General features: G+C 36.2%; 1 protein-coding gene across 2 annotated transcripts in view; it reads right to left on the reverse strand.

The window, feature by feature from the left end:
- Positions 1-12,960, reverse strand: part of EYA3 (EYA transcriptional coactivator and phosphatase 3) — an 87,441-nt gene extending 74,481 nt beyond the window's left edge. The window contains exon 1 of one of the 2 annotated variants that reach the window (XM_016131999.2): positions 12,791-12,960. The gene's annotated coding sequence lies outside the window, so the exon portion shown is untranslated. The remainder of the gene's footprint in view (positions 1-12,790) is intronic. The other variant, XM_016132000.2, reaches the window with a different exon arrangement.
- Positions 12,961-14,536: the final 1,576 nt, after the last annotated feature.

The following is a 14,536-nucleotide window of genomic DNA, read 5'->3' on the forward strand; positions in this document are numbered from 1 at the left end:
TCCAGAGATCCACATCATAAAAATAATAGTAAAGGAAAGAAATAGATAAAATACACAACAATGAAGAAAATAAAAATTGTGTTTTCAGGAGGCAAAAGACTCAACAAATTTTTAGAAGACAAACTGAATAGAGGATTGATATCTGAGTCATTTATTTATTCATTTTAAGAAATATTCTATATATTAGGCATTGTTCTGAGCACTCAAGAAAAAGCACTGTGCAAAAAAGACAGAGTGCCCGTTTTCACTGCCTTTATATTCTAATGAGAGATAGAAAATAAATGATTATTCAAACAGTAATAAAATAAATTTAAAAAAATAGGACAACAAAATAAAATAGGACAACAAAATAGAGAAACTAATTATGTAGAGCCGGGGTTCTTTGTCATAATGAGGCCACTGAAGTCTGCTGTTAATTTAATGATCAGCTAATAATTAGAGATTTCCTTAGACACCTGGAACCAATAAATCTCCCAGTCTATATTGATGGGCTTTGTATATGTATTAGGGCAGGGTTCCCCAATCCCTAGGCCAGTACCAGTACTGGTCCATGGCCTCTTAGGAACTGGGCCACACAGGAGGGTGAGTGAGCGAAGCTTTATCTGTATTTGCAGCTGCTCCTCAACGCTAGCATCACCACCTCAGTTCCATCTCAGATCATCAGGCATTAGATTCTCACAGGCACACTAGTCCCTGGTGCCAAAAAGGTTGGGGACCGCTATATTAAGGCACACCTTTAACAATCAGCCAAGTCATTTCAGAACTCTGCCTTAGCCTTCACTACTTGCTCGCACAGAACCTCAAGATGAACTGCAAGGGCCTTCTCAGGTCTTCCCTAAATATGCACACAACATGCACACAGCCCCAAATGTATGCACTGCCTTCTAGATGCCCAGAAATATATCAGAACTTACAAATCCCATTATGGACACCTCTTTCCTCAGCTTTTCCTTTTAAGCTTTTTGGTTAGCCTGTTGTTTATCCCAAATGTTATTCACTGCCACAGGCAGCCAAGATATTCAACAACTGCCTCTAATTGTTTTTAATGCATACCTTGATGGAGAAAAGAATGTTTGTACATGATGAGCTCCAAGTCAGGTCATAAACAATTTTGTGAATAAGTCTTTCAAGGAACCACCAGACAGGTCAAATAATGACTATTCTCTAAGAATAGGGCTCTGAAGGAGCGCTAATCTTCCAGTGGCTTCTAGGCTGCTAATTTTCACCATGATTGTGACAGTTGATTTTCAAGGGTACCATGCAGCTGGAGAGAGGATGATGGGAACAAAGTAAATTAAAACTTTACAAAGATCACTGTTTTCACTGAGGTTCAGCCATTTTTCTTGAATACTACGACATTGCTGCAAACTTGTGGTTAATTTTTAGAGTTCTGAAAAAGTTGATTCTGTTTATGCCAGTGTTCTCACTGCTTTCGTGAAAAGAGAATTTATAGAGGTTTCTACTCTGCCATCATTGTTGACATCCTCTGTATCTGAATCGAGAAACTCCTTCAGCTCAATCTTTACACTTATTAATTTGCTATTCAGTCCATTTTATATTTAAAATTTAAAAGTTACATTTTTTATTTCCTCTGAAATTCTAATAATGCTTACCTTTAAAATCTTCAGTGCTTACTAGTTACTGTTTCCTTTAGTGTTGGTTGCATTTGGTACCTCTACAGTATTAACTTTCCTCAAATGACTGATAAGTATAGGTTATTAGTTCACATTTGTAGTTGGTAGTTTCAACTAAACAGTTCTTCCTAGAGTGGATGAGAATCTTTGTTCATTTGTTATGATATGCAGGTTCTAGTTTATATGCACTCACGCCTAGTGACTATGGAAGAAGGGTGAAATATGCAGTATGCAGTTAGGCAGTATCTACACATAACTTGCTTTCTGGATGTGAACCCGTCTCTTCTGAATATCACAAAATTATTAGGGATTTATCTGGTCTCTTATGCCAGTATTTGGACTTTAGAGAATAGCTATCATAGCTTTATCCTAGAAGGAAACACTGGTCTCAGCAACACACTTAGTTTTTTGCTTCTTCTGCTTTTGCTATAGCAGTCTCTAGCTGCTTGTCTATTCTTGCTTTTTTCTACAAACTCAAAAATCATTCTTTCATTTATAAAAGATTTATTGTCTACTATGTGCCAGGCACTAGTTTAGATACCGGGAGTTCGATGATGAACATAAAGTTACCAGTCTAAAAGAGAACTTAAATTCTAACACCAGTCTCCAGGGACCAGCACTCCTATGAGAATCCAATGCCCGATGATCTGAGGTGGAGCTGAGGCAGTGATGCTAGTGCTGGGGAATGGCTGCAAATACTGATAGATGCAGCTTCACTTGTCCGCTGCTCACCTCCTGCCATGCGGCCTAGTTCCTAACAGGCCATGAACTGGTACTGGTCTGGCAGCCCAAGGGTTGGGGACCTCCGTTCTAAATAGGAAAATGAACCAATACATAAAGTAATATAATTTCACAAAGGAGTATTATGGAAAATAAAGAAGACAGAGTGACTACAAGGCAGCTACTTCAGATAGGGTAATAATTTCTCTGAGGTAGTAATATTTCATCAGAGATATGAATATTAAAAAGGTGAGAGCTATAAGATGATAGGAAGGAGGGCTTTCAGAAGGAAACAAATGTAAAGAAACTGAAAGGCTAACATCTTGATATGTTTGAGAAATAGCAAAAAGGCCAATGTTAGCAAGTAAATGAGTGATAGGAAATGAAGGCTGTGAAGCAGGCAAAGGGCTAGATCACACAAGGCCTTGTAACATACAATACAGAATTTAGGAGGACAAGGGGTGTTTCAAACCAAGGGAATGATGTGATTTGATTTATATACCCAAACTGCTATAGGGAGAACAGACTATAAGGAAATACATGCCCTCCCCAGGCAGATTGTTCAATGTGTTTGGAAAGCATTTCTCTGGGCTTTCTTTAGGGGAAAAATGCTAGAAGCTCAAAATTCAGAACATGGGTCAGGAAACTGATGAATGCTCCAGGCACCCTTCCATTCTTCATATCTGTTTACCTGGAGTCTAGTACATTCTTGAAACTTTGAAATATACTTTCAACTGTGATTTCTACTCCTAGTTTTTCTATTGATTCAATTTTACTGTCTCCTCTCAGAAATTCACTAAAGTCTCATCAGCTGATGGCAACTGTTCTTGATTTACTACCTTTTAAAAAACATTTAACATATCTACTAGCATACTCACTCAAAGTCTTTTGTGCTCAAGAGTCCTGCTGAAGTAGACACACATATCCAGCAGACCTACATTCAGTTGACCTCCCTTAAAACTCTTTCGAGACTGACTCCTAAGAGAGCCTTTTAGCTCTCATAATTCAGGCATGAGCACAAATCACATTTCTGTGGCTAAAAAATTGCAACGAACTACACCTTCTCTGCTAAACTTTCTCTGGACAGACAAAAGCCATCACCATGCTGGTCAAATTCCTCCCTAAACAAACAGGCCAGCTAAATGACTGTGGTAAAGTGGATGAATTCTTCTGGCTTTATTTGGGAGGCATGACTGATAACATATCATGGTATTGTCAGCTGTAGGAATATTTATAGTAACTTTACACTTAACAGAATACTATCAGAACTTACTGAGAAAGAATTTTTTTAAAATACACTTAGGCTGTACCAAATTCTTAATAGGAAAAATATTTTATCAGAAATAGATCTTCTAAGAATTGTTTTTACAATTTCTAATATTACTTCTTTGAAAATCACTCTTTGAAGTTATCTATAAAACAATCTTTAAAAATAAAAATTAACACAAACTTTTTCCCACAAGCTTTAATAATATAGGGAGATGTGTTCCACAGAAAAAATTGCAAAACTACAGTAAAAAGCATTGAGAGAAATGAGTTAACCTGAATTAGACATGTCAAAGTGAGCTTAATAATAATTCAACAGTTCTACTACATTCCTTCCAACCCTCCTTGGACCTCTCTCTAGGTTTTAGTAACCTGTCAGTCACGAAACATAAGAAATTCTCTAAGGTATGGAGATGCAGACTCCACAGAATTCACAGCCTGCAAAACTTTATCTTTATCCTCTAATATGAAGTTAACATTTCTAAGAGAATCACAATTTTTTTCTGTAGATGCTATGGCCTGATATACAGTATACTTCGATATGAATATTCCAGAAATGCATGGCTTCTAGTTATATAGAAAAATTTGTACCTTATTTCATCCATTTTCTAAAGTCAATATTCTATATATATATATATGTATATATATACGCACATATATATACGCACATATATATATATATCAATTAGCTCTCCAGTTATTTGGATAAAATTTACTATATATAATACTAACAGAACTAGGTCTTTTGAAATGTATGTGTTTAGCTGTCAGAAGAACTATAAAATCTAGGTTCCATTCTTTTATTGTTCTATTTCTCTGAACCTATTTACTCCTTCAAAAATCCATGACCCACAATTTCAGTGCTGTCATTTCATCAGAGAATGAATAGTGAAGTAAATTTTAACAACATGTTATTTTACCCCTTTCAACATAATTCATCTCTATAACAGGCAGGTTTGACAAGTTTGGAGCATTAACTCTGGAGCCAGACTAAGGTTCAAATCCCGGCTCTGACACTGATAAGCAGCACAGGAGCATAGACAAGTTATTTTAACTTTCTTGGGCCTGAGGTACATCTGTAAAATGAGAATAAGTGTCTTTCTCATAGGTTTGTAATAAGGTTTAAATGAATTAATATTTGTAAAGCTTAGAATAATAGTGCCTGATACAGTAAGCATAATATAACTGTTTGTTAAAAAATAAATTACCTTAGACATAAGATAAACAGACTCAGGAAAGAAATCTGGTCTTGAGTGAAAGTCAACTTATTAACTAGTTCCTCTTAGTTTGCCAAAGAGCGAAATACTAAAATTATCAAAAATAAGGTCCAATATCAACAGATTTCTATGAGAGATTAAACAAGTTGGACCTGTAGCCCTGATACCTACTCTGTCATTTGGCTTTGATTCCAAATACTCTACACAAGGAGTTTCCCTACACATCCTCAAGGAAAGCTGTTTTCAAGCTTCTGGGCAGTATGACATTGAATGTCAATCATGTCCTGTTACTTAGCAATTATGCAGAACTCATCATGGTCACAAATACTTTCAGGAGATCCAACTGTGAGTTGTGAGCTATTAATAGCTGACATTTATGGAACATTTTTTATAGATCAGGTACTGTTCTAAGTACTTTATATATATCAACTCATTTAATCCTCTCAAGAAGTCTGTAAGATAGCAATTTATTATTATCACCATTTTACAGATGAGAAAACTAAAGCACAGAGAGTAACTTATCCAAGGTTATATATCTAGTAAGTCACCAACCTGGAACTTAAGCCCAGGCAGCCTAGCTTCAAAGCCTGAGGTCTCAAACCACAGCTGCATGCTTCAATATGGAACAACACAGACAAGATTGATAATTTTAAAAAGCTGAACAAAAAATAAATAAAATAAAAAATAAAAAGCTGATCAAGCTAAAAATGTATGCCATGCTATGCTATAGTCACCAACAACCAGAATTCACAAGCCAAGTAATGAGAATATATTAAGAAGGCAAGTGTTCTTCTTTATTCCTTCTCATTTTCATTCTTCTCCAAGGCCTCTAAAGTAAATATGAGTTAATACAAGTGAAATGCTTTAAATAGTGCATGGCATATACTGACTCTACCTCACTCTAATGGCTACCATATACAGGAACTGTTAATATCTCTACCATCTTTCTCCCTTTGTTATCACAGGAAATGAATCGGGACAATCAATAAATGCAGTTCACCGGAACAAACCCAAATGACTCTTCAATCTGCTACTTTCACCTGACCATACACACAGGAGCAAACCACTCCACTTCTCGGTTCTCTTTTCTTGACTTACAAAGACTGGATTGGGGCCAGAAGAAAGTAGAATAAAGCAGCTTTGTAACCTTTTGACTAGTTGCCAAGAGCAGAAACAAAGTTTGTGAAAAGAGACTTAATCAATCTAAACTCTGCTGTTAGATGGAAACTAGCAAAGGATTCTAATGATGGAAGCATATGAAAAAGTATTTTCAATCTCATGATTCTATATTATCAGTTTTAAAAATGTGCCTGGACACAGTAAAGAACAGAGATGACAGCAAGGATAATCAGGGCAATAGGTTCTCCCACTCCCAGCTGTTCTACACAATTACACAATTAATAGTATCAAAATACCTTTCAGAGGAAGAAACTAGCAAACTCAAAGATTTTCAATTCCAAATGTTAGGAAAAATCTAGCAGTCACCAGAATTTTTCAAAGTGCGGGTACAAGGTATAAATAGGTTATCACATCAACTTAGTGGACGCCAACAGTTTATTTTGAATAAAATACAAAAAAAAAAAAAACCAGAATAAGGAGGGAGCGGGAAGGTAGACGGGGGCGGGAGGGCGGGTCAAATGTGTGGTGACAGAAAGAAATCTAACTATGGGTGGTGAACACACAATGTAATATATATATGCCTTACTGTTGAATTGTACACCTGCACCTTACTAGATTTTGTTAACCAATGTCACCATAATAAAATTTTAAAAAGAAAACAGAATAGAAAGTATTAAAATGCATTACCAGTACCAAAGATAAACAGTTTCATAATGTTTCTGTTTCAATTTTAAATATTACTATGTACATACATGTTTATAAATACTGGGTAACGATGAAAAATATATTTTATAGTGGGTTCTGATCAAAAACATTTGAAAGTCACTTTACCAGAAGATAAAAAACTGGCAGTAAAAAAGGAGGAAAATATTCACTTCAAACTATATATAAAATAACATTTGCTGTTTTGCTGTTTCTCTAAATTATAGTTTTTTTTTAAAGGCAAGCCTTTAAAAAAAGAAGAAAAATTTAAAAAGGAAACTATCTGGGTAAAAATCAATAGTTTAACAGAGTTATTGCAAATAAACAACAGTTTCACAGAATGTGAGGTTCTGCAACTAAATATATACTAACAAGATATACATAGAAATGAGATTTAGCTAAGATTTTCAGTTCGCCTAGCTATTAAATGCCACATCAAAATGAGAGATGACCTATTCTTTTTGCAAAAGCTCTTGTTCTCACTCTCCAGAACACTTATTCATCAGTATTATCTCTATAGTAAAATAAGACCTGGTGAAAAGAAAAAGCAGATTTGGAAAATTCAATGAAGTAGGATATTTTTTTAAAATAAGACACATGTGTACTTTTTTTATACTAAAATATTCTCAAAATTCTGAAACATTTAAGAAAAAATCATACACACATATTTTGTATTATGCAGTCAGTAAAGAGCGAGATGATCATCAATCTATTAGAATTAACATCATTATACTATATTAAAATTCCCTTTTATTTTGAAAAAAGGAGGAACAACAGGTGAATCTGACCTAAATCTTTTTCAATTACTATGGAAACTAAAGAAAAAAATTCAATTCCACCCAAGAGCTAATCATTCTAATTTATTCCCATAGTAACAGTGTTGCTAGCAACAAACTACCAATTTTCCTAAATTCAGTAATTGCTACATTATTAAATATCAGGTGAAAGGAAACTGTTAAAATTTTGCAAGATAAGCTGATTATCAAACCCACATATAAAAGAGTTGCTTTTGAAACAAAATTAAATGTTTAAATCAAAGTAAATTCTAAATACCAAAAAGTCATCATAGCTAAGCTTAAACACTTTTCAGTTCCATAATAATACTATTCCCACCAAAGAGAAAAAAAAGACAAAAGCTGCTACAAAAAGCAGTGGACTTAATTAATGTCTGAAATAATACGGGAGTTAACCTATAACAATTAAAAATAAGTAGCATCCCTAACTAACCAAGTGTTACTTCTTAATAGAAAGTTTTTTTTGTTAACCAGATTCAGTGATTCTCAACTGTTTTTAAAATACTTAGAAAAGCAAATCTGCATCACATGTGAGTCCCAGACTTTTGCATTAAGCTGCAATCTCAACTAGTAATATAAAATTATACCCCACCCTTAAAGATGAAACAAATTGTTTAATTTTGGGAATAATAAAAACACAAAAGAATATTAATGATGAATAATATTCTAAATGACTATTTGCATTTTTAATTATAAAAGGAATTGGTTGATGAAAGTTCCCTTCTTTCTAAAGTTAAAACAAAAACACTAATTTAAATATATTACTCCAAATATGGTAGTCCTAAAGAGAATAATGTACTAATTTTGCACACATTTCCAAATTCGAAAGTGAGACTGGAGATAAGTCAGAAATTTCAGTGCTAGTCTTCTGTTTTATATTTCAAAGTTGTTAAATTTATATTGGAAATTAACACTAAAGGATAAAACATTTTAGTAATATAGAATACATTTTATTTACATTGCCTGTTCTCCAAATAACTCAAAAGTAATTAACTTCCATAGATAATTTTTTTAAGAGGGAAATATCTGGTCCTGTTTTGCTTTCTTAATATGTGGTTTTTGCCATATAAGAAACATAGGTGGTAGAGGTTTTGCAATTTGCCCTAAGCTACCATTAATAAAAGACCAGGTAAAATCCCCCTCTAAGAGTCTCAACCAAAAGCAGTATTCTTCTGTCTTTCAGAGATTGTGGATTTTTAACCATAACCTATAAAAGAAGAAATCACTGAATTAGTAGAACGTTGTACAAAAAGGTCATGAACTCTGGAGCCAGAAAGGCTAAGTTCAAAATCCAGCTCTAATTCTGAGCAAGTTATGTAATTCTGTGCCCTCCTTTTCTCATTTGTAAAATAGAGATAAAATAGTATTTACTTCATAGGGTCGCGGGATTAACAAGTTAATATATGTAAACCACTTAGAATAGTTGCTGGCGCATAGTAAGTGCTATGTTAAAGTAGCTTTTATTTTTGTTAACCATTACAGAATTTTACAGTACAGTTGTTAAAAAGTTTCCCAACACGAAAATTGTTTAATTGTACTTATAAAGGACATGATTTTAAATTAAGCTGTGATGCATAGTAATGCAAGAACCTTAAACTCAAATAATGAGCAATTATTGAGTGTTTTGAAAACAATAGAAAATCATAAAATCTAGTTTAAAATATCATATTGTCACTAATAAGAAACAATGTTTTCTTAGGATTACAGCTTTTAAAATTGTAATTAAGTTGTCTCATTTTTTGCTACACCCTGGAGATGCAGGGTGTTATGTCTTATAGTTTAATTCAGATATGTACAAATAAAATCAAATTCAGAATTTAAGTGTAAATGTCAGTCCTGTATAATGCCATCTAGTTCACATGAACAGCCTATTTATGTAGTATTAAAATTGCACATAGTAGATGTTAATAAACAGATAGAAAACCCACTTATTTTCCATTTTACTATAAATAGGACAATTCAACCCCTTGGTATAAACCAATTAAGTGAATGTATGGGAAGAATAAACTATTCCTAATATTCTTGAATATATTTTGAACTATTCTGAACTATTCTTCCTCCATTTAAGTCACACATAAATTAAAATATCCTATTTTTCTATGCAGAACACAAAAACCTTTCATACAAACAACTATCAAAAAAGATGTTCTATAAGCCTTTCATCTGTAAGCAAAACAAAGAATGGAGTCGTGAAGTGGCTGAGGCAGACCACAGAAACCATCATACCACAAGGTACAAATAGTAAGGACATGGTAGAGGTGTAATTTGCTTCCTAAATTTTTTAAATTGCATTTTCCTTAAAACATATCCTATGACTCAAAGATAAAAATCAAAACATGTAAAACAAAGTACGGAAGCAAGTTAAATGATAAAATAAATAAATAAATAATCAAACCAAATCAAAACAAAAAAATTACTAACTGGTAGGCATAAAACTAATACATAGAAATATATTTTAAATTGAGCCCTCAGTGTTACCAACACTTTGCCAAACTAAAGAAGAAATTTCTATAGAAAACCCGACAGTGATTCCTCTCCTGAACTTTAAAAACACATACAGCCGATCCTTGAATAATGTAGTTTTGTTATCACATTAATGAGATGCCATAGGAACTTAACTGTTGTTTACATCAACTAGCCTTTGGAAAAATTGGTTTCATTTTACTTTATGTTGCCTAAAGTCACAGGACCTATCAATAACATTAAGTGAGAACTTACTGTATACACTAAGATGTCTCTAGTAATTTCTGTTGTTGTTTGGGAGCTATGTAAGAGGTACAGGCTTTTCAGTGATTAGAAAGTCTATCAATATACTGTACGAAGACCTGGAACATGAACACATCTGCTCTGAGACCATAGGATATTCATTTCACACAGGGGCTTTTATGCAGAATTTATACTATAACAGGCCAAAGAGATTTTAGAAGAGAGGAGAAAGCAGCTCCCTAAGACTTTTAAACCTCTACTTCTGTGAAATAGTTTCTTTCTAGAGTCCCTCTTTGAAGGAAAAATGACGTCAGCCTTGAATTTAAAAATCTGTGTCACAGATTTCTTACCCTAAACATTCACTCTTATGACATAAATTTATGGAAATAAACCACTAAATACTAGATTGTGCTCTCCAGCCTATAGCTTTGATGGAACTAAAATTCACTTCTCTGTGTGCATATACATAACTTCTCCATTTGTTAAAAAAAAAAAATGACATCGGAAAAATCATCACCAATTCTTTAAGTCCTGATTTCTTTATTTGTAAAATGAAGGGGTAAATTAGAAGTCTACTGTTCCCTCACCTTTAAATTGCATAAATCCACCTAGGTTTAGATTTAGAGATGCTCAAGAAATAAAAAGTTCAGACATGAAAAAGGTTGAAAGGGCCTTGTATCAATCCAAATATAAATCTATCTACGGAGTTCCCGTGGCTGAAAAAAAAAAAAAAAAAGTCCATAAACCTGGAAGTAAGGGAGCAGTTAAAGAAAGTCATACTCATCATTGGGGTAAATTTTTAAAGATGGGAACTGATGAGGCCAGATTGAACAGAAGCTCGAGTTTCCAGTGTAGGTGCTGGTAAGGAGATACTGGTAAGGAGCTTTAAAAGGGGCTTCCCTCAGCAGTTGGATAAGTCCTTAAAGCCAACTGGAAGCGTCCTTCTCTATTTTCTAGTAATAATATGACCAAACCCCAAAGTACTTAGCTAAAAATAACTGAAGGGAGCGGCCCAATTTTGGAATATATCAAGGTCTATGCTATGTTCACATATGTATCATATAATGAGGGACACTTTTCTAGAACTCATCAGTCCAAAGAGAAAAAGGGGCTAAAAGCCATATTTATTGTTTGCTGACGTACTAAATTTCAAAGCAAAATTTATATGATTTGGAAACTGATCACACAAAAACATCTGCATTGAAATTCTACATATACATCATAAAGATCAGAAAAACAAAAAACCCAACCCTGTATCTCAAAATATACCTCAGATCACAAAATTTGGGAAATGGTACACTAATCCAATCCCTTCGTTTTAGAGATGACTAAAAGCCTCCAGAGAAATTTGAGAAATTTAAGAGAAACTTAAGTCTCAAAATGACAAAAAAAATAAAAAAATAAAAATAATAGATGGTTTTAAGACTAAGGTGGAAACAAAAAACCCTAAAAGTTACAAAATATCCTAAGAAATAAAGTACTGTAATGTCTGGCGTGTGAAGAAACAGAAAGAAAAACAGAAAAAAACTTGTTAATACAGTAAAAATGAAGAAACAATGTATAAGAGGCAAGGATAAAGATACATATGCACACTGAGTTCAACTCAAGAAAATGTACTTTGAAATTACTATCGAGAACTCTTTAGCAGAAAATATTTCAGTAACATCACACTAAAATATTTGGCAACAAGTTTATAAATCTGGGGCTAATTAATAATCTCCCAAGAAACTCTGTCTTCTGTCATAGCAACTGTCCTGTAAGGAAATTCCATGCAGAAAACAGAGCTGTTCGTCCCGAAACTTCGCATTTCTGCCTCCGCTGTGCGCGTCTCTATCTATTCTCTTGGAATAGAGAACACCAAAATGACAGGACGTCCTCCTGACCTGTCAATTAACAAGAGGACACAAACCCAATCTCTAGTAGTTCCGTGTGCATGCCACTTGTTAGCCTGTTCTACAGAGAGCCCCCAAAACTGTGCTCCAGCAAAGAACTGGGAACGCCTTTGTTGTTCCCTAACTACGGAAGCTACCAGAGGTCAATCCAACCCAGACCTCAAGGCAAAACTTCCCCAGGCCGGGTACATCTACCCACGCTGGGGCTCGCACAGCCCTCCACGAGCTAAGAAAAGGCGGGAGAACCCCAGGCGAGGCACGAATGTCATCTACTAGTCCCGGGAGGATTCAAAGAGAAGAGAAGTTGGGGGATGAGGACCTAGGACCCTGTTTCGCAGTGGAGGTGGCGGGTCGTCCTGCTGGGTGAAAGAAAAGCGAGATCCGAAACCAGTGGTCGGGGAAAAGAGGTGCTAAAGTGAGCGTAGGGAGAAATCGGAGAGGCGGTGGCTGACAGAAGGGCTGGGGCAAAAGGCGAGAAGCCGGGGCTTTGTAAGTGGCGGGTGAAGCTAAGAAAAAAACAGCGGGACGAGCGGTGCGAGGAGACGAGAAAAGCTAAGCTGAGGGGAAGGAGGCGAGGCCAGCGTGAGGCAAAGAGCTGAAGTGAGGGAAGGCACTGCAGGGACAAGGGACAAGCGAAGAGAACCCCCTCCCACAGGGACAGACACAGAACTCTGGACCCGTCCCCCTACAGGCTGCACTCGTCGGGCCGCACTCAGACTCTGTCGGTGGCGGAGACTCACCCAAAGGCTGCAGAGGCTCAACAGCAGGACATGGGGACCGGTCCAGACCCACAGTAGAACCAAGCGGGTGGAGGAAACCGCGGCGTTAGCGTAACCCGGATGCGCATCCCTAGGAACCGGAAGTCACCGGCCAGAGTCACCTCACAATCCACAACTCGTTCCACCAGAAGCCCCTGGGCGCATGTGTTAGGCCTCACGAGGCGGGCCGGAGAAGCGTCTAGATCCCGCCCACTCCACCCGCCCGGGGCGCCCCGCCCCTGGTCACGCCCCTCTCGGAGTCTCGGTGAGGCCTCGCGCGGATAGGTTGGTTCTTGCTTCTCTCAGGCGCTGGTGCCTCTGAGCCACTTGCAGCCCTGGTAAAAGTTCTAAAGCACTCATTTTTCTAGAAAGTCTTTTAAATTGAGTGTAATCCCTGCTTCTCTAAAGGAGAGGAGAAATGCTGAATGCGTTCGGTAGATTTAGAAAAACTGTGGAAGGAAGAATAGGTGGGAAGTTTTGGAAGACCCTTGGAGAAAGGCTAGCCCTTTTTATCCTCAATATTAGTTTATAAATAATATAATATTGAGCTTACACTTAACTTCTATTTCGTACATATTATTTTATGTAATTTTATGAGAAACAAAAATTTCAAGTTTTTCGTTAACTTCAAATTACTACCCAGATATGGGCAGGAAACAGGATTAGATTCAGGTTTGTGGGAGTCTGAAATTTATTCAGTTTGGGGCCCTCTTTAAGAAAATTCAAAATTACAAGTTTTTAAAAGTTTCACAATAATACAAAATCCAGAAAAATTGCACACTGCTAATTAACCGCTCGATACATTTCTAAAAATTTTGTAAATTTCTCCCTAAAGTCTTTGATCACCTCTTTTTATGGCAACAATTTACTAAGTAATATTTTTGTACTAAGATCTTTGACTCCTCTTTCTCACACCCCACAGCTAATTCATCAGCAACTCCTACAGGATCTGCCTTCAAAATCTGTCCAGAATCAGACCGTTTACTGCCTCAGTCAATGTGAGACTTTGCCTTTTTACACCCTTGCTCTCACATAATCTAGTAACACAGCAGCAGTGGGCTTCTGATAAAACCTTAGTCAGATCATGTTTCTCCTCCAATGGATTCCTGTTTCAAAGTGAAAACTAAAGTGAAAACTGGACCTTCAAGATTTGATCACTCCCCCTCGCCCCTCATTCCCAGTACAATTAACTTCATTTCTTATTCTCTCCATTATCTCTCTATTCGTGGCACATCGGTCTGTTTGCTGTTACTCAAACCCTGCACATTTGTATTTGCTGGGGACTTTGTGTTTGCTGATCCCTCTGCCTAGAATGCTCTTCCCCCAAATAACAGCATCGTTCATTCACCCTGTTGCCTCCTTTACATCTTTGTTCAAGTGTCACCCTCTCAATAAGCCCTTCCCTGACATTATACCTAAAATTGAAGAACCACCATCCTCCCTGCACCTCCTAACCCAGTTCCCCTCTTAATTTTTCTCTTATAACACTAACTTCATCCAACAATTTGCTAGGGAATTTGGTTTAATGTCTCTTTCCCCACACCCACACACCCTAGAATGCAAGCACCACGAGAGCACACATGTTTATTTTGTTCATGGATATATTTCAGTTCCAGAACAGAGCCTGACACTTGCAGGCGCCCAATATTTGTCGAACAAAAGGATAAATTGCTTATTAATTTTGCTTTTGCTGGTCTGAAACCATGCAAGCTGAGCCACCAACTCCAC

Source organism: Rousettus aegyptiacus, unplaced genomic scaffold, assembly GCF_014176215.1.
Source record: "Rousettus aegyptiacus isolate mRouAeg1 unplaced genomic scaffold, mRouAeg1.p scaffold_m13_p_1, whole genome shotgun sequence".
NCBI lineage: Eukaryota > Metazoa > Chordata > Mammalia > Chiroptera > Pteropodidae > Rousettus > Rousettus aegyptiacus.